A 22,111-nucleotide genomic window follows, 5' to 3' on the forward strand; every position below is an offset into this window, starting at 1 on the left:
TTATTTGGAATCTTGAGCTTTCCCTGTTCCTTCATCAGGGAAGTCAAGGCTAGAGGGAACAAAGGTATAATTGGTGACTTTATCAGCTGATGGGCTGAGACTGAGGCAGAGTACAGAGGTGGAATAAGGTGCTCATAGTGATGGCATCAACTCATCCTGATGCTAAATATGACACCCTAACTGTGAACAGCTTGGCTCAGCAGAGTTTGTTGGGGAAAGATTGGCAGGGGTAACCAGTGAATGGAAACTGTAGCAGGGATCAAAGACAAAGATTTTAATCTTCCCAATATCTAATTAGAGAAAATGTCTTCTCATCCAGAACTGGATACTGGAAACCAGTCTGACAATTTGCAAGGGATAGGAGCGGGGGTGTGGTGATGTTGAGAGAGGTGCGGAGACAGAGAATATCAGCACATGTTTGGAATCTGTCACTGGGTTTTCAGATGGTGTCAGAGGGCAGATTCTAAACCAAAAATGATAAGAGAATTAATCAGATTACCAAACCACCTGATTCAAGGTGGTCGATGTCCAATATTAAAGTGAATTAAAAAGCTGCATTTCAGGGATTTGCTTCTGATGACAACTGTTTCAATAAGCTCAGATGGTTCTGAACCACATCATATCACAGCTAACTCACCAGTTTGCAGATAACACACTGAACTGGATTAATGGAGTCACATTTACAATTCCTATCTTCTATAAGGAGATATTCCACGTGGAGTTCAAGCAACTCCCTACGAATGAGAGTCCGCTACAGAAACATACAGAGAGGATGTACTGAACAGACAAACTGCATCTTGAACAGGAATCATTTCAGATGCACACGAGGAGAAAGTTCTTTACCAGCTCTACTTGGTGTGGGGTGGGGGCGTGGGGTGGGGTGGGCTTTGTTGAACAGTTAGTTCCCCATTTGAATGGGTAGCATTCACACCAAATGGGACAGTGGCTGTTCCAATGGAGAGGACAACCTGAGAGCCTAGCATGGGATGGAAACTAAGTATTGAAAATAAAAACATAAAGCACTGGGTAAACTCAGCAGCTCTGGCAGTCTCTGTGCTAAGAGACAGAGTTAATGTTTTGGATCTAGGTGATGCTCCTACAGAACAGAAGCAAGGAAGAAATGTACAGAATTATAGAGTAAGAAAAGGATAGAAGACCTGGGATAGGTCAGGGTGAGGGTGAGCAGTGGTTAGCACTGCTGCCTCACAGCGCTAGGGACTCAGGTTCGATCCCCGGCTTGGGTCACTGTCTGTGTGGAGTTTGCACATTCCCACTGTGTCTGCGTGGGTTTCCTCCGGGTGCTCCAGTTTCCTCCCACAGTCCAAAATTATGCTGGTTAGGGTGCATTGGCCATGCTAAATTCTCCCTCAGTGTACCCAAACAGGTGCCAGAGTGTGATGACTAGGGAATTTTCATAGTAACTTCATTGCAGTGTTAATGTAAGCCTACCTGTGATTAATAAATAAACACAACAACACAGTGGTTAGCACTGCCACCTCACAGCACCAGGGACCCGGGTTCAATTCCCAGCTTGGGTCACTGTCTATGTGGAGTCTGCACATTCTCCCCGTGTCTGCATGGGTTTCCTCCAGGTGCTCAGGTTTCCTCCCACAGCCTGAAAAATGTGGTTAGTTGCATTGGCTGTGCTAAATTGCCCCTAATATCCCAAGATGCATCGGTTAGGGGTGTAAATACGTGGGGTTATGGGGATAGGGCCTGGGTGAGATATTCTGTTGGCGAGTCGGTGCAGACTTGATGGGCCAAATGGCCTCTTTCTGCACTGTAGGGGTTCTACGAGAGAGTGGTGTTGAGAGGACTAGACTGGATACCTTGGCTGGTAGAATCAAAGTTAAGTCGTACTAAATGACTACACGAAGGTTTAACACCGTGATGGTAACGCTCTATAGAATATTTGAAAACAGTGATAAAGTGACTTCACCGTGGGTAAAAACACTTCCTCAAGTTGGTTATTTGACAGCTTAGTTGTATGAAAAAGTTTCTCAAACTGCACCAAACTCCACTGCCTTGCTAGCATGTAAGATGTCAGACAGGAAATTGTTATAGGTATTGAGTGAATCATTAGACAATGAGAATACAAAGGTATCAGTTTACACTGCTGTAATGGAACAGTTGTCAACTAACCAAGCTGCTGTCAATTATTTTACCATCAATCTATCAGACTTCAACTTGGAAAGAAGTTAATCTCTTCTCTACAATTCCTCTGTCACAGTCTCTGGCTAAAAACAAAATCAAACTGTTTGTAAGTGCAGCAGGAAAGTGGAACTCCCCAGTTCAACTCGGTGGCAAAATCTCGAACTTTCTTCGACAAGGATCCTTAACACGGCCCCCTTACACAATCGTAAATAAATCAAACCACAAGTTTCTCCAAATGTTAAAGATGACAGTTTAACTCAAACACACAGCAGAGGAAAATGAGCAGCTTCACAACTGTTGGTCCAGTCCCACAGTCCAAAGCCACAGAGAGGGTTTGAAGGGAAACAGACTGGGGGACTGGCTCTGTCAGAGTGCAGGCAGAGCAGATTAGACACTCCAACAGCAGCCTCTCTGTGTCTCTCTGAATGGGATCAAAGCAAGCCTCCAGCAGCATGCCCACCCTCTTTGCATCTCTCCCTCACACAACTTGCTGCTTCTCACTTCAATATCAAACAGCCCTGGATGAACTATCACCCTGTGTGTATATGTGTGAGTGTCACATTCTGGGTGTCGCTGTGTATGTGTCTCTGTGTCATTCTGCTTCTGTGTTTGTCACTGTGCATCTCAGTTTGTGTGTCTGTCAGTTTGTCTGTCTCACTGCCTGTGTCTCATGACCTGTGTCACTGTCTCTCTCATTGCCTGTCTGTGTCACTGTGTGTCTAGCCCTGTGTCTGTCTCTATCCCTCTGTATGTGTGTGTCTCTGTGTATGGGGGTGTGTGTGTGTCTCTGTGTGTGGGTGTGGATGTGTGTGTCTCTGTGTATGGGGTTGTGTGTATGTCTCTGTGTGTGGCTGTGGATGTGTGTGTCTCTGTGTGTGGGTGTGGATGTGTGTGTCTCTGTGTGTGGGTGTGTGTGTGTCTCTGTGTGTGGGTGGGTGTGTGTGTCTCTGTGTATGGGTGGGTGTGTGTGTCTCTGTGTGTGTGTGGGTGTGTGTGTGTCTCTGTGTGTGTGTGGGTGTGTGTGTGTCTCTGTGTGTGGGTGTGTGTGTCTCTGTGTGTGGGTGGGTGTGTGTGTCTCTGTGTGTGAGTGTGTGTGTGTCTCTGTGTGTGGGTGGGTGTGTGTGTGTGTCTGTGTGTGGGTGTGGATGTGTGTGTCTCTGTGTGTGGGTGTGGATGTGTGTGTCTCTGTGTGTGGGTGTGGATGTGTGTGTGTCTGTGTGTGTGGGTTGGTGTGTGTGTCTCTGTGTGTGGGTGTGTGTGTGTGTCTGTGTGTGGGTGTGGATGTGTGTGTGTCTGTGTGTGTGTGTGTGGGTGTGTGTGTCTCTGTGTGTGGGTGGGTGTGTGTGTCTCTGTGCGTGGGTGTGTGTGTGTGTCTGTGTGTCTGGGTTGGTGTGTGTGTCTCTGTGTGTGGGTGGGTGTGTGTGTCTCTGTGTGTGGGTGGGTGTGTGTGTCTCTGTGTGTGGGTGTGTGTGTGTCTGTGTGTGTGGGTGGGTGTGTGTGTCTCTGTGTGTGGGTGTGTGTATGTCTCTGTGTGTGGGTGGGTGTGTGTCTCTGTGTGTGGGTGGGGGTGTGTGTGTCTCTGTGTGTGGGTGGGTGTGTGTCTCTGTGTGTGGGTGGGTGTGTGTGTGTCTCTGTGTATGTGGGTGTGTGTGTGTCTCTGTGTGTGGGTGGGTATGTGTGTGTCTCTGTGTGTGGGTGTGGATGTGTGTGTGTCTGTGTGTGTGGGTGGGTGTGTGTGTGTCTGTGTGTGGGTGGGTATGTGTGTCTCTGTGTGTGTGGGTGGATGTGTGTGTCTCTGTGTGTGGGTGGGTGTGTGTGTCTCTGTGTATGTGGGTGTGTGTGTGTGTGTCTGTGTGTGTGGGTGGGTGTGTGTGTGTCTGTGTGTGGGTGGGTATGTGTGTCTCTGTGTGTGTGGGTGGATGTGTGTGTCTCTGTGTGTGGGTGGGTGTGTGTGTCTCTGTGTATGTGGGTGTGTGTGTGTCTGTGTGTGTGGGTGGGTGTGTGTGTCTCTGTGTATGTGGGTGTGTGTGTGTCTCTGTGTGTGGGTGGGTGTGTGTCTCTGTGTGTGGGTGGGTGTGTGTGTGTCTCTGTGTGTGGGTGGGTGTGTGTGTCTCTGTGTGTGTGGGTGGATGTGTGTGTCTCTGTGTGTGGGTGGGTGTGTGTGTCTCTGTGTATGTGGGTGTGTGTGTGTCTCTGTGTGTGGGTGGGTGTGTGTCTCTGTGTGTGGGTGGGTGTGTGTGTGTCTCTGTGTGTGGGTGTGTGTGTGTGTCTCTGTGTATGTGAGTGTGTGTGTGTCTCTGTGTGTGGGTGGGTGTGTGTCTCTGTGTGTGGGTGGGTGGGTGTGTGTCTCTGTGTGTGGGTGGGTGTGTGTCTCTGTGTGTGTGTGGGTGTGTGTGTCTCTGTGTGTGGGTGGGTATGTGTGTGTCTGTGTGTGGGTGTGGATGTGTGTGTGTCTGTGTGTGGGTGGGTGTGTGTGTCTCTGTGTATGTGGGTGTGTGTGTGTCTCTGTGTGTGGGTGGGTGTGTGTCTCTGTGTGTGGGTGGGTGTGTGTATGTCTCTGTGTGTGGGTGTGTGTGTGTCTCTGTGTATGTGGGTGTGTGTGTGTCTCTGTGTGTGGGTGGGTGTGTGTCTCTGTGTGTGGGTGGGTGGGTGTGTGTCTCTGTGTGTGGGTGGGTGTGTGTCTCTGTGTGTGTGTGGGTGTGTGTGTCTCTGTGTGTGGGTGGGTGTGTGTGTCTCTGTGTGTGGGTGGGTGTGTGTGTCTCTGTGTGTGTGGGTGGATGTGTGTGTCTCTGTGTGTGGGTGGGTGTGTGTGTCTCTGTGTATGTGGGTGTGTGTGTGTCTCTGTGTGTGGGTGGGTGTGTGTCTCTGTGTGTGGGTGGGTGTGTGTGTGTCTCTGTGTGTGGGTGTGTGTGTGTGTCTCTGTGTATGTGGGTGTGTGTGTCTCTGTGTGTGTGGGTGGGTGTGTGTCTCTGTGTGTGGGTGGGTGTGTGTCTCTGTGTGTGTGTGGGTGTGTGTGTCTCTGTGTGTGGGTGGATGTGTGTCTCTGTGTGTGGGTGGGTGGGTGTGTGTCTCTGTGTGTAGGTGGGTGTGTGTCTCTGTGTGTGTGTGGGTGTGTGTGTCTCTGTGTGTGGGTGGGTGTGTGTCTCTGTGTGTGGGTGGGTGGGTGTGTGTCTCTGTGTGTAGGTGGGTGTGTGTCTCTGTGTGTGTGTGGGTGTGTGTGTCTCTGTGTGTGGGTGGGTGTGTCTCTGTGTGTGGGTGGGTGGGTGTGTGTCTCTGTGTGTGTGGGTGTGTGTCTCTGTGTGTGGGTGGGTGTGTTGAGTATCCCACTCCCCCAGAACCAGCTCCCCACCCTGCCCGGAACGGTGACATTAATAACAACTCACCCTTTCCAGGTCACTCCGGCTCGGGGGGAGAGGCAGCCGGGGGTTGGGTGGGGGTGGGGGTGGGGTGGGGGTGGGGGTGGGGGTGGGGGTTGGGTGGGGTGGGGGTGGGGGGGGGTGGGGGTTGGGTGGGGGTGGGGGTGGTAGGGCTGTGGTTCCTGATTCTCTTTAATCAAATGTAAAATGTGAGGCGGAACCAGGAGCCGCTCTGCCCGGGGGAGGGGGGACTATCCCATTCCCCAGCAAAGCTGCAACTGCCTGCTCGCTGCAACTTGTCCACAGCCTCTCCCACTCTGCACTCACACACACCCACCCACTCTCTCTATCTCCACTCAGACTGAGATACACACACACTCTCTCTGTACACACACTCAGGCTCTCTCTCTCTCTTTATACACACACTCAGGCTCTCTCTCTCTCTTTATACACACACTCAGACTCTCTCTCTCTCTTTATACACACACTCAGTCTCTCTCTCTCTCTCTAATACACACACTCAGTCTCTCTCTCTCTCTAATACACACACTCAGTCTCTCTCTCTCTCTCTAATACACACACTCAGTCTCTCTCTCTCTCTAATACACACACTCAGTCTCTCTCTCTCTCTAATACACACACTCAGTCTCTCTCTCTCTCTCTCTAATACACACACTCAGTCTCTCTCTCTCTCTCTAATACACACACTCAGTCTCTCTCTCTCTCTAATACACACACTCAGTCTCTCTCTCTCTCTCTAATACACACACTCAGTCTCTCTCTCTCTCTCTAATACACACACTCAGTCTCTCTCTCTCTCTAATACACACACTCAGTCTCTCTCTCTCTCTAATACACACACTCAGTCTCTCTCTCTCTCTCTCTAATACACACACTCAGTCTCTCTCTCTCTCTCTAATACACACACTCAGTCTCTCTCTCTCTCTAATACACACACTCAGTCTCTCTCTCTCTCTCTAATACACACACTCAGTCTCTCTCTCTCTCTAATACACACACTCAGTCTCTCTCTCTCTCTAATACACACACTCAGTCTCTCTCTCTCTCTCTAATACACACACTCAGTCTCTCTCTCTCTCTAATACACACACTCAGTCTCTCTCTCTCTCTCTAATACACACACTCAGTCTCTCTCTCTCTCTAATACACACACTCAGTCTCTCTCTCTCTCTAATACACACACTCAGTCTCTCTCTCTCTCTCTCTAATACACACACTCAGTCTCTCTCTCTCTCTCTAATACACACACTCAGTCTCTCTCTCTCTCTAATACACACACTCAGTCTCTCTCTCTCTCTCTAATACACACACTCAGTCTCTCTCTCTCTCTAATACACACACTCAGTCTCTCTCTCTCTCTCTAATACACACACTCAGTCTCTCTCTCTCTCTAATACACACACTCAGTCTCTCTCTCTCTCTCTAATACACACACTCAGTCTCTCTCTCTCTCTCTCTCTAATACACACACTCAGTCTCTCTCTCTCTAATACACACACTCAGTCTCTCTCTCTCTCTAATACACACACTCAGTCTCTCTCTCTCTAATACACACACTCAGTCTCTCTCTCTCTCTAATACACACACTCAGTCTCTCTCTCTCTAATACACACACTCAGTCTCTCTCTCTCTCTCTAATACACACACTCAGTCTCTCTCTCTCTCTCTAATACACACACTCAGTCTCTCTCTCTCTCTCTAATACACACACTCAGTCTCTCTCTCTCTCTAATACACACACTCAGTCTCTCTCTCTAATACACACACTCAGTCTCTCTCTCTCTCTAATACACACACTCAGTCTCTCTCTCTAATACACACACTCAGTCTCTCTCTCTAATACACACACTCAGTCTCTCTCTCTCTCTCTAATACACACACTCAGTCTCTCTCTCTCTCTCTAATACACACACTCAGTCTCTCTCTCTCTCTCTAATACACACACTCAGTCTCTCTCTCTCTCTAATACACACACTCAGTCTCTCTCTCTAATACACACACTCAGTCTCTCTCTCTCTCTCTAATACACACACTCAGTCTCTCTCTCTCTCTCTAATACACACACTCAGTCTCTCTCTCTCTCTAATACACACACTCAGTCTCTCTCTCTCTCTCTAATACACACACTCAGTCTCTCTCTCTCTCTCTAATACACACACTCAGTCTCTCTCTCTCTCTCTAATACACACACTCAGTCTCTCTCTCTCTCTAATACACACACTCAGTCTCTCTCTCTAATACACACACTCAGTCTCTCTCTCTAATACACACACTCAGTCTCTCTCTCTCTCTCTAATACACACACTCAGTCTCTCTCTCTCTAATACACACACTCAGTCTCTCTCTCTCTCTCTAATACACACACTCAGTCTCTCTCTCTCTCTCTAATACACACACTCAGTCTCTCTCTCTCTCTCTAATACACACACTCAGTCTCTCTCTCTCTCTAATACACACACTCAGTCTCTCTCTCTAATACACACACTCAGTCTCTCTCTCTCTCTAATACACACACTCAGCTTCTCTCTCTCTCTAATACACACACTCAGTCTCTCTCTCTCTCTAATACACACACTCAGTCTCTCTCTCTCTCTCTAATACACAGTCTCTCTCTCTCTCTCTAATACACACACTCAGTCTCTCTCTCTCTCTAATACACACACTCAGTCTCTCTCTCTAATACACACACTCAGTCTCTCTCTCTCTAATACACACACTCAGTCTCTCTCTCTCTCTCTAATACACACACTCAGTCTCTCTCTCTCTCTCTAATACACACACTCAGTCTCTCTCTCTCTCTCTAATACACACACTCAGTCTCTCTCTCTCTCTAATACACACACTCAGTCTCTCTCTCTCTCTCTAATACACACACTCAGTCTCTCTCTCTCTCTCTAATACACACACTCAGTCTCTCTCTCTCTCTCTAATACACACACTCAGTCTCTCTCTCTCTCTAATACACACACTCAGTCTCTCTCTCTAATACACACACTCAGTCTCTCTCTCTAATACACACACTCAGTCTCTCTCTCTCTCTCTAATACACACACTCAGTCTGATTGATGGACTGCTCAATAGCCCATTGGCTCCTCCGTACATGCTGGCTCTGCTCCCACACACCACTGACCTGTCAGCAGCCCGCATCCACAGCACAGCCGGCCAATAGCAGCAGAGCCTAGCAATTAAATCCCATCCTCCTGCCCAATTGTAACAGAGAAAAGTTTGTTACTCAGACAGACACAATCTCTCTGACAGACAGACAGACAGACTCACTCACTCAGACAGACACAATCTCTCTGACAGACAGACAGAACAGACAGACTCACTCACTCAGACAGACACAATCTCTCTGACAGACAGACAGACAGACAGACAGACTCACTCAGACAGACACAATCTCTCTGACAGACAGACAGACAGCCTCTCTCACTCAGATAGACAAGTTCACTCACTCACTCAGATAGACACAGACAATCTCATAGATAGATAGACAGACTGACTCACTCTCACTCACTCACTCACTCTCTCAGATAGACAGCCTCACTCACTCAGATAGACATACAGATGCACACTCATTCACTCAGGGGGTCTGGCGGGTGGTTTCCGTCTGTTACAGGGGGTCAGGAGGAGGTTTCCCCTGTTATGGGGGGGGGGGTGTCGGAGAGGGTTCCTGTCTGTTGGGGGGACGTTTCTGGACGGGGTTTCTGCCTGTTATAGGGGGCGGGGGGTGGTCTGGAGGGGGGTTAAAACAGAAACAATGGTCTGAAGCACTTACAGTCTCTGGATGAGATCTCTGCTCTCTCAGATCCTGCTCCTCGAGTCAGAGTTTCACGGCACAGAGAGAGTTATGGTTATTGCAGAAGGTCAGGGGACATGGAGTTGGGGGTAGGGTGTTAGCGTGGATAGAGGACTGGTTGTCAAATAGGAGGCAGAGAGTGGGGGTCAGTGGGTGCTATTCGGATTGGCGGATGGTGACTAGTGGAGTGCCCCAGGGGTCGATGCTGGGGCCTCAGCTATTTACCATTTATATAGATGATCTGGAGGAGGGAACCGAGTGTATGGTGTCGAAATTTGCTGATGACACCAAGATTGGTGGAACGGCAAATTGTGCGGAGGGTGTGGAGAGTCTGCAGAAGGATCTAGATAGGCTGGGCGAATGGGCCAGGAAATGGCAAATGGAATTTAATGTTGGCAAGTGTGAGGTGGTCCACTTTGGTAGGAATAATGGTAGGAAGGATTATTACTTACGTGGCGAAAAACTGCAGCAGGCGACGGTGCAGAGGGACCTCGGGGTCCTTGTGCATGAGTCGCAAAAAACCCAGCCTGGAGGTGCATCAGGTGTTCAGGAAGGCGAATGGGATGCTGGCCTTCATAGCGAGGGGGATTGAATATAAAAGTAGGGAGGTCTTGCTGCAGCTGTATAGGGCATTGGTGAGGCCGCAGCTGGAGTACTGTGTGCAGTTTTGGGCGCCGCACTTACGCAAGGATATTTTGGCCTTGGAGGGAGTGCAGAGGAGGTTTACTAGGCTGATTCCGGAGTTGAGGGGGTTGAGCTATGAGGAGAGGCTGAATAAACTAGGCTTGTACTCGTTAGAGTTTAGAAAAATGAGGGGAGATCTCACTGAGACGTATAAGATGATGAAGGGGATGGATAGGATAGAGGTGGAGAGACTCTTCCCGCTCAAAAAAGACAGTAGGACTAGGGGGCACAGCCTCAAGATAAAGGGGGGGGGGGGTTTAGAACGGAGTTGAGGAAGAACTTCTTCACTCAAAGGGTGGTGAATCTCTGGAATTCTCTGCCCGTTGAAGTGGTGGAGGCTGCCTCGCTAAATATTTTTAAGAAGCGGGTTGATGGGTTTTTGATAAGAGAGGGGATTAAGGGTTATGGGGAGAGGGTGGGAATGTGGAACTGAGCAGCGACAGATCAGCCATGATCTTATTGAATGGCGGGGCAGGCTCGAAGGGCTAGATGGCCTACTCCTGCTCCTATTTCTTATGTTCTTATGAGAGGCCATTGGGCCCAGCGTATCTGTGCTGGCCCTCAAACAGCTTTCTCATCCAGTTCCATGTCCCAGTTCCTAAACAACATTATTTCTATTCTCTTCCCAGAACACACACACACAGGTGCCTGTTCTGACAGCTCTGTAACCTATCCATATAGATAGCAACAGGGGCAATCTCAAACACTGTCAAAATATTCTCATTCCCCACAGGAATACCAAATCTTCATATAAGAATTAGGATGTGGTACAAACCCCTTTGAAAGTGGGTATACAGAGGGAAGACAGTCAGTGGAAGTGACTGTCCACACTAGCTTGTGACACGATACAAAGTCAGTTTTCCACAGCCTATTCATTCAGCCAATATTTGGTATAAATAGAAATTGTAAGTTGCCAGTGAAATGTGTCATGTTGTGAATTGGCGACTTGGGAGGTGGGATTTCCACCTGTGAATCAACTCTCGCTGATCTTTCTGCCTTCCTACAAGGACAAGTGACTGGGGCTGGTAGATTGTAACACAGAACCAAGTCAAGCCTGGCATCGCACAGCAAAGGCCATGTTTTAGGAACTTTTTCCTCAGATGCAACAACTGAAATGTGCATTTATATGGCACCTGTAAAGTAGTAGAAGATCCCCAGGCAGCTTAGAGAAGTGTTATGGATGTGAGGGGAGGTGACCGATAGCCTCAGTACAGAGGATTAGGGAGGGAATTCCAGAGGTTGGGGGTGAGGCAGCTGATTGTGGAGCAATTAAACTCGGGGATGTGAATGGCCAGAGTTACAGGCGAGCAGAGATCCCAGATGGTTATGGGGATATATGAAGGTGCACGGTTTACAAATACTTCCATTCCATTGTGTCAAATTCCAAGCTTTGAAACACAAGATTATTTCTAATACTTGGGTGGAAATCTGTGTGGAAGTTCAAAATTAGGGTTTATAAATGTAAGATAGTCACTGATAAACCCACCAAGGGAACTCAGGAGTAACGTCTTTACGTAGAGAGTGATGAGAATGTAGAACTCACTACCAAGGGCTAATGAAGCAAAAAGCCCAGCTAGTTTAGGTCAAGTCAACAAAGTCCCAAATGACCACAGAGCTACCGGTGATTTAACCACAGCATCACCACACCTCAGGTGAGAGGCAGGGTTGAGAAAGGAGGGCCTTCATGAATAACCATATAATATGTAGGGATATGGGGGTAGGGCCTGGGTGGGATTATGGCCGGTGCAGACTCGATGGGCCAAAGGGCCTCTTTCTGCACTGTAGGGTTTCTATGATTCTAACCACAGCCTAGACAGGAATTGAACTCCTGCTGTTGGCATCAACTCTGCATCATGAACCAGCCATCCAGCCAATGGAGCTAACCAACTCCCCAGTCCAGCACAGGATCCTTACAGTGCAGAGGGAGGCCATTCAGCCCATTGAGTCTGCACCAACCACACTCCAACCAGGCCCTATCCCCATAACCCCATGCATGAACCCTAACTAGCCACCCCCCCTCCCCCAACACTAAGGAGCAATTTAACATGGCCAATCCGCACATCTTTGGACTGTGGGAGGAAACCGGAGCACCCGGAGGAAACCCAAGCAGCAGGTTTAAGGAAAGTGAGGTAAGCAGGAGAATAGATGACATTGAGTAGGTGAGATGGAAAGTGGTGAGATGAGTTTGTGTGGGACACACCAGTTTGGCTGAATGACCTGTTTCTGTGATGTGGGACTCTCTGTGATAGAAAAGGCTCATGTGGGAAAAATTAAGCATTGAGTTTCTTAAAACAAATTCAAAACATATCTCCAACTTCTATAAAAGCGGATAGAAACTGATTATATCTTGCAGGATATCCTAACTTGTGTAGGCTTTTAGAGGATTTTTCTTTTCAGCACCATCTCTTTAGTGATATGTTCAATTCTGTCGGAGAGTTAAAGAACTCCATTTGTAAAATACTTACTGTTTATCCTGGACTCAAACATATAACTGAGTTTGATACTTCAACATGGTACTGACTATTGTAGGAGATGCTCTGGTTCAAATGACACTTCATTCACACCTGGCTGTTCAGAGGACTCTGATCCCATGGCATTTTTCACAGAGTTCTCTGGGTGAACTCACCTATATTCCTCCAATATCAACACAAAAATGTATGTGTGTACCATCTACAAGATGCCCTGCTCACTACGGCTCCTTCAACAGCACTTTCCAAATTCCTAACCTTTACCATCTAGAAGGACAAGGACAGCAGATACAACCACCTGCAAACTCCCCAACAAGTCACTCACCATCCTGACTTGGAAATATTTTGCCATTCCTAAATGTGGAAAGATGTGAGGTCTTTTTGGGTGAAGAACAACACAACAAACTTTCTGGAAGAATTTACATTTCCAGAAATGACCTTCTGTTCCCAGCCGAATCTCGGCAGGCGGTCGACATCCTTTATTACCACGATGAAAGTGCTTGTCAAACATGCAAACACCTGGTGAGTGTTCAAGGTGCCCTCCTGAGGGTGACAGGTTACATGATGTTTAAATTCAGTGTCAAAAATAATCAGTTCACCACAATGACCTGATGTTTGCCATCTCCCCAAACAGTAAAATTGGTTAATAACATGACTGCCCTCCTATTGCGAAAGAATCAATTTAATTTGAGGTGTTATAACCTGCTTGGAACATCACAAGTGCGACTGCTGTCACCTATTTTCCTTTCCCCATTCGTCTGTATCCCTTTATCAGGATGGTTCTGTTAAGCTGAAGTTGTAATGATCAAAGACTATGAAAATGTTTTGTAAGAGCTTGGATCTTTTAAAATTATTTTTGAAGCTGTTTAATTTGCTGTTAGGTGAAACAGTGTATTGCTAATTAATTGTTGATTGCTGCTTCTGTGTAATTATTGATTGTTATAAATAAATGCGACCTCCATTTTTAGCCTGACAGAATGTTGTTGATTCCTTTTGCTGTGGATCAGAGACAGATGATAATAATAAGCTGAACATTGTTGTTAATTGATAGTCCTTAGTTGTTGGCCCTTTGACACACCATCCTACCACACATGATCAGGGGTCAGTTTATGGAACCTACCATTTTGTCAGATAGAATACTGGAAGAATCCTGGGAGCGGATTGAGACACTTGTGTAAATCAAAGATATCGAATTTGTCATGGATGCTGAAAAACAGTTTAACCAATGAACTGGAAGCACAGCACACTGGGAGATTTCCCTGTCAGCTCTGTTTAGATGGAACTTACTGTTGGCATTCAAAATATCTACTGCGGCTCCTCTGGGTTCGAAAGAACAGGAGAATTCGACCTTATTGGTGTTTAATTAAATGTTTTGTGTTAAGATCTGCCTTCTAGCTCTTTCTGAGTGGTTGGGTTTGTGTGGAGATGTCTGGTCAGCATTCTCACCTGTTTTTGGTAAGAAGGAGATCTCATCATTTACCTGCTGAGCCTAATCATTTGGACCTTCAATCATTCCCATCAGTGTGTCCAAACTGCCCGATTCTTCACAATTCTGTCCTTGCCTAAAGACTCACATAAGCAACCCGGAAATTCTCTCTTCCACCTTCTTCCATTAGAAAATGATACAAAAGCCTGAGGTCACGTACCGACCGACTCAAGAACAGCTTTCTTCCCTGCTGCTGTCAGACTTTTGAATGGACCTACCTTGCATTAAGTTGATCTTTCTCTACACCCTCACCATGACTGTAACACTACATTCTGCACCCTCTCCTTTCCTTCTCTCCTCTGAACTCTAATGACGATAAGTTCTGCCTGTACAACATGCAAGAAACAGTGCATCTCACTGTATCCCAATACATGTGACAATAATAAATCAAATCAAATCAAAAGTGCTTAGGTAAACAAACAATTTTGGACTAATGTTTATCTCATCCAACCACTTTACAGATTTTACTTTGATCTTTGAAATCAGTGAGGTATCACATTAAACACTGTTTAAACATGAACAACTATTTGTCTCAGAAAGTCAAGGCTCTCAGTCCAGGGCAGGTCTGAGGGGTGCTACACTGTTGAAGGTGCCATCACTTGGAGAATATGGGATTTGATTTGATTTGATTTATTAGTGTCATGTATTAGTGCACAGTGAAAAGTATTGTTCCTTGCGTGCTATACAAACAAAGCATACCGTTCATGGAGACAGTACAGAATTAGTGTTGCAGTCACAGCGAGGGTGTAGAGAAAGATCATCCCTACGTGAGGTAGGTCCATTCAAAAGTCTGACAGCAGCAGGGAAGAAGCTGCTCTTGAGTCGGTTGGTACGTGACCTCAGACTTTTGTATCAATTCCAGCCTCAGGTCACTGTCTGTGTGGAGTTTGCACATTCTCCCCGTGTCTGCATGGGTTTTCTCCGGGTGCTCCGGTTTCCTCCCACAGTCCAAAGTTGTGAGGGTTAGGTTGATTGGCCGTGTTAAATAGGCCCTAACGTCAGGGGGATTAGCAGGTCACGGGAATGGAGCCTGGGTGGGATTGTGGTCGGTGCAGACTCGATGGGCCAAATGGCCTCCTTCTGCACTGTAGGGATTCTATGATCTTCAAAAGTTGGTGAGAGTCATAACGAACATACTAAATTTCCTTAGCCTTCTGAGAAAATAGAGGCGTTGGTAAGCTTCCTTAACTCTTGTGTCGGCCTGGGGGGACCAGGACAGGTTGATGGTGATCTAGACACCTAGAAACATGAAGCTCTCGACCATTTCTACTTCATCCCTGTTGATGTAGATGTTGCAGCTAAGCAGCAATACACCTGAACTGGGATTGTGTGAGTGCAGACAGAGTGGAAGAGGCCTCAGATCTGTGAAGGTGATGTCCAATTTCCTGTCCATCAGTTTAAATAACTGGTATACGGTGCTCTCACCTAATCCCCAGACCAGGGACTGCGTCAGGCTGACCTCATTCGTACCCAGACTTCATTCCTCAGGTCTGATGTCACATTCAGAAAAGTCACCCAAATCTATGGGGAAAAAGAAGTCACTTTTCGAACATGTTCCATGTCAAATAGTCTTCAGGGTTAGAAACATCAAAACTTTAAAAAACTGGCCTGAGGCTCCCAGACGGTTCGTTACTGCTCACACAGACACCATTCAGAAATAGTCTATAATTACTGCGGCCTAGATTAGACTAGTCGTGTGATCCCAACATTCGTAGAAGCTTTGAGACAAAATAATGAATCTGCCTCTTGCTGTTGGTAATGTATCTCCAGTCTTAGTCCCACTGTTAAATGTGAAATAATAGTCCAGATTAATCCCACATCTGTAACAATTTCATACGTCACAGCACAGAGTCAGGCCATTCAGCCCAGACCTATCCACTTCTTCTCCATTGAACCAAAGACTCCCTGCAGTTCAGGGAGGTCCATCGATTCTGCACTGTCTCTCTGACACAGTATCTCACCCAGACCCTCATCCCTATCCTCACAACCCCACAAATTTATCACAGCCAATCCACCTAATCTATACAGCCCAGCAGGGGGATCAGTGGGGTAAAATGTGGGATTATGGAGATAGGGATGACACAGTAGTGCAGTGGTTAGCACTGCTGCTTCACAGAGTCAGGGACCTGGGGTTTGATTCCTGTCTGTGTGGCATTTGCATGTTCTCCCCGTGTCTGCGTGGGTTTCCTCCAGGTGCTCTGGTTTCCTCCCACATTCTGAAAGCTGTGCTGGTTAAATGCATTGATGATGTGGGTATGCCGGCGTTGGACTGGCGTAAACACAGTAAAAAGTCTGACAACACCAGGTTTTAATCCAAAACCTGGTGTTGTCAGACTTTTTACTGTGTAAATGCATTGACCCAGATAGATGCTGGACTGTGGTGTCGAGGGAAATTTCACAGTAACTTCATTGCAGCGTTAATGTAAACCTTACTTGTGAGTAATAAATTAACTTTACTTTATAGAGGCCTGGGTGGGATTGTTATCGGTGTAAACTCGATGGGCCAAATGGCCTCTTTCTGCAGCGTAGGGATTCTATGATTCCATCCAGACAATAACCCGAGGCAGGAATCGAACCCAGATCCCTGAAGCTGTGCTAACCACTGTGCCACCGTGCTGCCCTTTAGTGCCCATGATGTGGCGATGCTGGCGTTGGACTGGGGTAAACACAGTAAGAAGTCTCACAACATCAGGTTAAAGTCCAACAGGTTTATTTGGTAGCACGAGCCACTAGCTTTCGGAGCTCTGCCCCTTCATCAGGTGTTTTACCTGTTGGACTTTAACCTGGTGTTGTGAGTCTTTTTACTGTCTTTATTCCAGTAGCAGCTTCTTTTCACCGGCACAGCCTGGTGAGGGTGGTCCACGGGCCGGTGAGGGTGGTCCATGGGCCGGTGAGGGTGGTCCACAGGCCGGTGAGGGTGGTCCACGGGCCGGTGAGGGTGGTCCACGGGCCGGTGAGGGTGGTCCATGGGCCGGTGAGGGTGGTCCACAGGCCGGTGAGGGTGATCCACAGGCCGGTGAGGGTGGTCTACGGGCCGGTGAGGGTGATCCACAGGCCGGTGAGGGTGGTCCACGGGCCGGTGAGGGTGGTCTACAGGCTGGTGAGGGTGGTCCACGGGCCGGTGAGGGTGGTCCACAGGCTGGTGAGGGTGGTCCGTGGGCCGGTGAGGGTGGTCTACATGCCGGTGAGGGTGGTCCACAGGCCGGTGAGGGTGGTCCACGGGCCGGTGAGGGTGGTCCACGGGCCGGTGAGGGTGGTCTACAGGCTGGTGAGGGTGGTCCACAGCCTGGTGAGGGTGGTCCACAGGCCGGTGAGGGTGGTCTACAGGCCGGTGAGGGTGATCCATGGGCCGGTGAGGGTGGTCCACGGGCCGGTGAGGGTGGTCCACGGGCCGGTGAGGGTGGTCTACAGGCCGGTGAGGGTGGTCTACGGGCCGGTGAGGGTGGTCCACGGGCCGGTGAGGGTGGTCCACGGGCCGGTGAGGGTGGTCCACGGGCCGGTGAGGGTGGTCTACGGGCCGGTGAGGGTGGTCTACGGGCCAGTGAGGGTGGTCCACAGGCCGGTGAGGGTGGTCTACAGGCCGGTGAGGGTGGTCTACAGGCCGGTGAGGGTGGTCCACAGCAGAATTCAGTGTCCATCCAGGCTGGTGACATTTTCACAGTGAACGTATTTACCTGTTTTCATTCCTCTTTCTACATTTAGCCGTGACTTTGTGCTGTCCAGTATTCAGTAAATAGGCACAATAGAGATGTGCTGTCCACCCCCACCCCCACCCCCACCCTGCCCTGCACCCCTCCCGCCCCCCGCCCGCCCCCCCAATCCGTGTTGAGTTTCCGTTACTATAACACAGCACAGGGAGTGTTACAAAAGCAGGAGGGCTTTATCAGTGTGTTATAAAGGAGCTCCAATTAAACTTTGCAAACTATTAAAAGATGAGATTTTTCTTAGCAATGTGATTGCAGAAGGGTAGCTCAGTGGTTAGCACTGCAGCCTCGCAGGGACCCGGGTTCGATTCCTGGTTTGGGTCACTGTCTGTGTGAAGTCTGCACATTCTCCCCGTGTCTGTGTGGGTTTCCTCCAGACGCTCCGGTTTCCTCCCACACTCTGAAAGATGTGCTGGTTAGGGTGGATTGGCCGCGCTAAACTCTCCCTCAGTGTACCCCAACAGGCAGCGGAGTGTGGCGACTAGGGGATTTTCACAGTAACTTCATTGCAGTGTTAATGTCAGCCTTACTTGTGACGAATAAACAAACATCAAACTTCAAACTGATCTCCAATCTCCCTGATCACTCTGGGCACTGTGACCCCCACCTTGCCACACTACCCACAATCGCGATTTAACACTGGGGAGCTGTTCCCTGGATGCCCAGAACCCTCCCCCACCCCCCACCCTCCCCCCCCCCCCCCCACCCTCCCCCCCCTCCCCCCCCCCCACCCTCACCACCCCCATCCCGGGACAAGGAGAGTTAGCGGCCAATGTGTCAGCCCAGCAGCGCCACCCGGCTGTGATGGCCAAGGCTGGGATTACAAGCAGCTCTCCCACCACAATGGGAAACCCAGCTGGGTTTGGGTTTGGGGATCTTGGTGAGGCTCCGGGTGGGGGGGGAGGGTAAGGGGAGTGTGGGGTGGAGGGTACAGGGGGAGGATGAGAAGGAAGAGGATGACCTTTGGTGGGGGACAGGTCTTCAAAAGGGGCTTCCGTCCCCCTTGCCCAACAGCAGGTAAAGCTGCCAACCTCACAGTGTGAGCGTCCCCGAGAGAAATATTGGGGGTGGGGGAGGATGAAGCTCGGAAATGGTCACGAATGAACCCCTCAATAGGCACAATAGAGGTGGGTGTCCAACACCACCACCACGACCCCCCCCCCCACCCGTTTCAGACAGATCGGGGTGGGGTGGGGGGGTTGCGGTTACAGGGTCAGACGACCCACCTCCTGGATTTTACACGTTGCTGGTGGGGAAGTGTCACACCCGGCCCTCTGCCCCATTCACCAAACGGCTTTGTTTAGGTCGCCTTATTTTCTGAATGAGTTGTCAGAGGCGGCTTCCCGTTCGGGTGGGGGGGGGGGGGGGGGTTGGTGGGGGGGTGGGGAAGGGGAGGTTGGGGGGGGGGAAGGGGCGGGGGGTGGGGGGCGTGGGGGTGCGGTTGGAAATCTCACAGCTCCTCGGCCTGACACAATCGTTCTAAAACCTTCACTCCTCTGAATCACCTCTGGAAGATGTACAGTCCTCGGGGCCCTGCTTGTAAACTCGGAGACTGGGAAGAACTCACACTGCTTTATTTCAGGATCATCCCTTGGGATCTCCTACCCCCACCTGAGAGAACAGAGGCGTCCCCAGGTTAACATCTTTTCCAAAGGACAGCACCTCTGACACTGCAGCTCCCCCTCGGTACAGCACCGAGGTGTCTGGCTGGACAGTTGTGTTGAAGTAGAAGAAGCAGAGCAGTTGGGTAGAATCTAACAATCTCTCACTGGGTTTGTAGGTGGAAAGTCCTGGGGGGGGTGGTGCAGGGTGCCACCCTGTCATCCATCTTTGATCTGTCTACAACTGGGCCTGGGCTTTACACCCACCACTTCAGAGATTCTTAAAAGAACAATTACTGGCCGTTCAGTGACCCCCCCAGTGCATGCCCCCCTCCCTCCCTTCACTTGCCTCCGCAGCAAGTTCCCTTCTCCCCATCCCTCACCTCCCCTCCCTGTTGTGAGACCCTCTGCCCTTACCTGGGCCTGGACTCTGGGAGTGTGAGACTCATGGTGACTGGTGGTTGTCCCAGTGCTGGACACTGCTGCTGAGTGTGGCTGGAGTGACTGGCAGCTGTCTGAGGCCGCGCTCCCTGTCTGGAGAGAGGGGCTGAGGGGTGTAAGCAGCTGGAAATCTGTACCCCAAACCCAATCTGCCCTGAGGTGCAAACTTCAACTGTTCTATGATGCTGACACTTAATCACTTAAGTTCGGCACTTCATCACAAAGTCACAGCACTTTCCAATATTTGTTTTTGTTTTGAGAGGGGCAGTGCGGTGGCACGGTGGTTCGCACTGCTGTCTCGCAGCGCCAGGGACCTGGGTTTGATTCCCGGCTTGGGTCACTGCCTGTGCGGAGTCTGCACATCCTCCCTGTGTCTGCGTGGGTTTCCTCCCATTGTCTAAAAGACGCGCTGGTTAAGTGGATTGGCCGTGTTAAATTGCCCCTTAGTGTCCCAGGGTGTGTAGGTTAGAGGGATCAGTGGGGTAAATATGTAGGGTCACGGGGATAGGGCCTGGGTGGGATTGTTGTTGGTGTGAACTCGATGGGCCGAATGGTCTCCTTCTGCCTTGTAGGGATTCTATGGTTCAATGGAAAGGTGGAGGGGGCGGGTTTGAAAATATTACTGAAGAAAACGGTTAAAGTTACACAAATCCCGAAGGTGAACTTTGGAAAGATGATGAAGAATTTCAGATTTGTCTCACAATCGGAAACACAAAGTATTTCCTTCTACAAAATGTAAATCCATTGCAATATTGATTTCAGTTTCCCGCACTCTCGGATTGCAGTTAGTAACTTTTCAAAGTGTTTCAGAGTGTATGTTAGGTGGGACACCTGGATAGATCCAGCCTGTTGTTCTTGGCAGGTTGCCCACGCTGGTGCTCCATAGAACCACTGGCTGGAACTCTGCGATCCTGTAACATAACAGGAAGTGGAGAATTGGATTTTTTTTTCCACTGGAGGGTTACGGGTCTTTTTTTCAGCCGAAAAAAAATTGCTCAGTGCAAAACTGAAATGTAATCTCACCTTCTGGCCTGTAAACATTTTATCTGTTGCATCGACGGAGGGACGTCTGATTATTCAGCAAGTAGCCATTTGGGAGAGTGAGGATTGAGGTTGTTCTGCACTGTGACACGTTCCGTGTGATTGATGTCATGTGTAGGTGATTTGAGAATTCCCCCTCCCTCCTAACTCACTCTGGAGTGTACAGACCTGGCTTCCCTCCAGCTCCTATTCCAAATGGTTGCCTGTTGTGTATGAGGCTGGAATGTGTTAGCAATCTTCAGTGATAGAGTCATAAAGACATAGAGTTAACACAGCACAGAAACACTGGTCCATACTGACCATGCTGCCCTCTCAGCTCGTCCCAATTGCCCGCCTTTGGCCCAATATCCCTCTAATCCTTTCCCACCCAATTACTTATCCAAATGCTTTTTAAATGTTGCTATTGAACCTGCCTCTACATCACTCCTGGCAGCCCATTCCATACACTCACCACCCTCTGTGTGAAGAAGTTTCCCCTCCGGCCCCCTTTAAATCTTTCCCCATAACCTTTAACCTCTGCCCTCTAGTTTTCAATTCCCCCTTCCTGGGGAAAGACACCGTGCGTTCATCCTATCGATGCCCCTCATGATTTTATACACCTCAGGAAGCTCATCCCTCATTCTCCTACATTCCAAGGAATGATGGCCAACCACTCCCTATAACTCAGGACCACTAATTCCTGGCAACACCCTCGTAAATCTTCTCTGCATTCTTTGCAGTTTATCAATGTCTTTCCTGTAACAGGGTGATCAATTCTGTACACAATACTCCAAGGATGGCCTCACGAATGTTTTATATAACTGGTATACATTGTCCCAGTTCCTGATCTCAATGCCCTGACTGATGAAGCCCAATGTGCTAAACACCTTCTTCACCAAAAGGGAAAATGCTGGAAAATCTCAGCAGGTCTGGCAGCATCTGTAAGGAGAGAAAAGAGCTGACGTTTCGAGTCTAGATGTCAAAGCACCTTCTTCACCACCCTGTCTAACTGTGACAGTGCTTTCAATGAAATATTTATTTGTATTCCTATGTCCCTCTGTTCCTCAGCACTCCCCAGGGCCCTACCCATTCACTGTGTAAGTGCTACTCGGGGGAGAGGGTGGTGTGGGTTATATCTCAGCCAGATTCAGTCCCTGCCCTGGTGCACCTTCCTGTACCGATCGCGACCGGGAGCAAGATTCAAAAGGAACTTCTTCACTCAAAGGGTGGTGAATCTCTGGAATTCTCTGCCCGTTGAAGTGGTGGAGGCTGCCTCACTAAATATATTTAAGACACAGGTAGATAGGTTTTTGGTAGGCAAGGGGATTAAGGGTTATGGGGAGAAAGCGGGAAAGTGGAACTGATCCACTTCAGATC

Source organism: Carcharhinus amblyrhynchos, chromosome 12 (genome assembly GCF_965287045.1).
Source record: "Carcharhinus amblyrhynchos chromosome 12, sCarAmb.v2.hapA, whole genome shotgun sequence".
Taxonomy (NCBI): domain Eukaryota; kingdom Metazoa; phylum Chordata; class Chondrichthyes; order Carcharhiniformes; family Carcharhinidae; genus Carcharhinus; species Carcharhinus amblyrhynchos.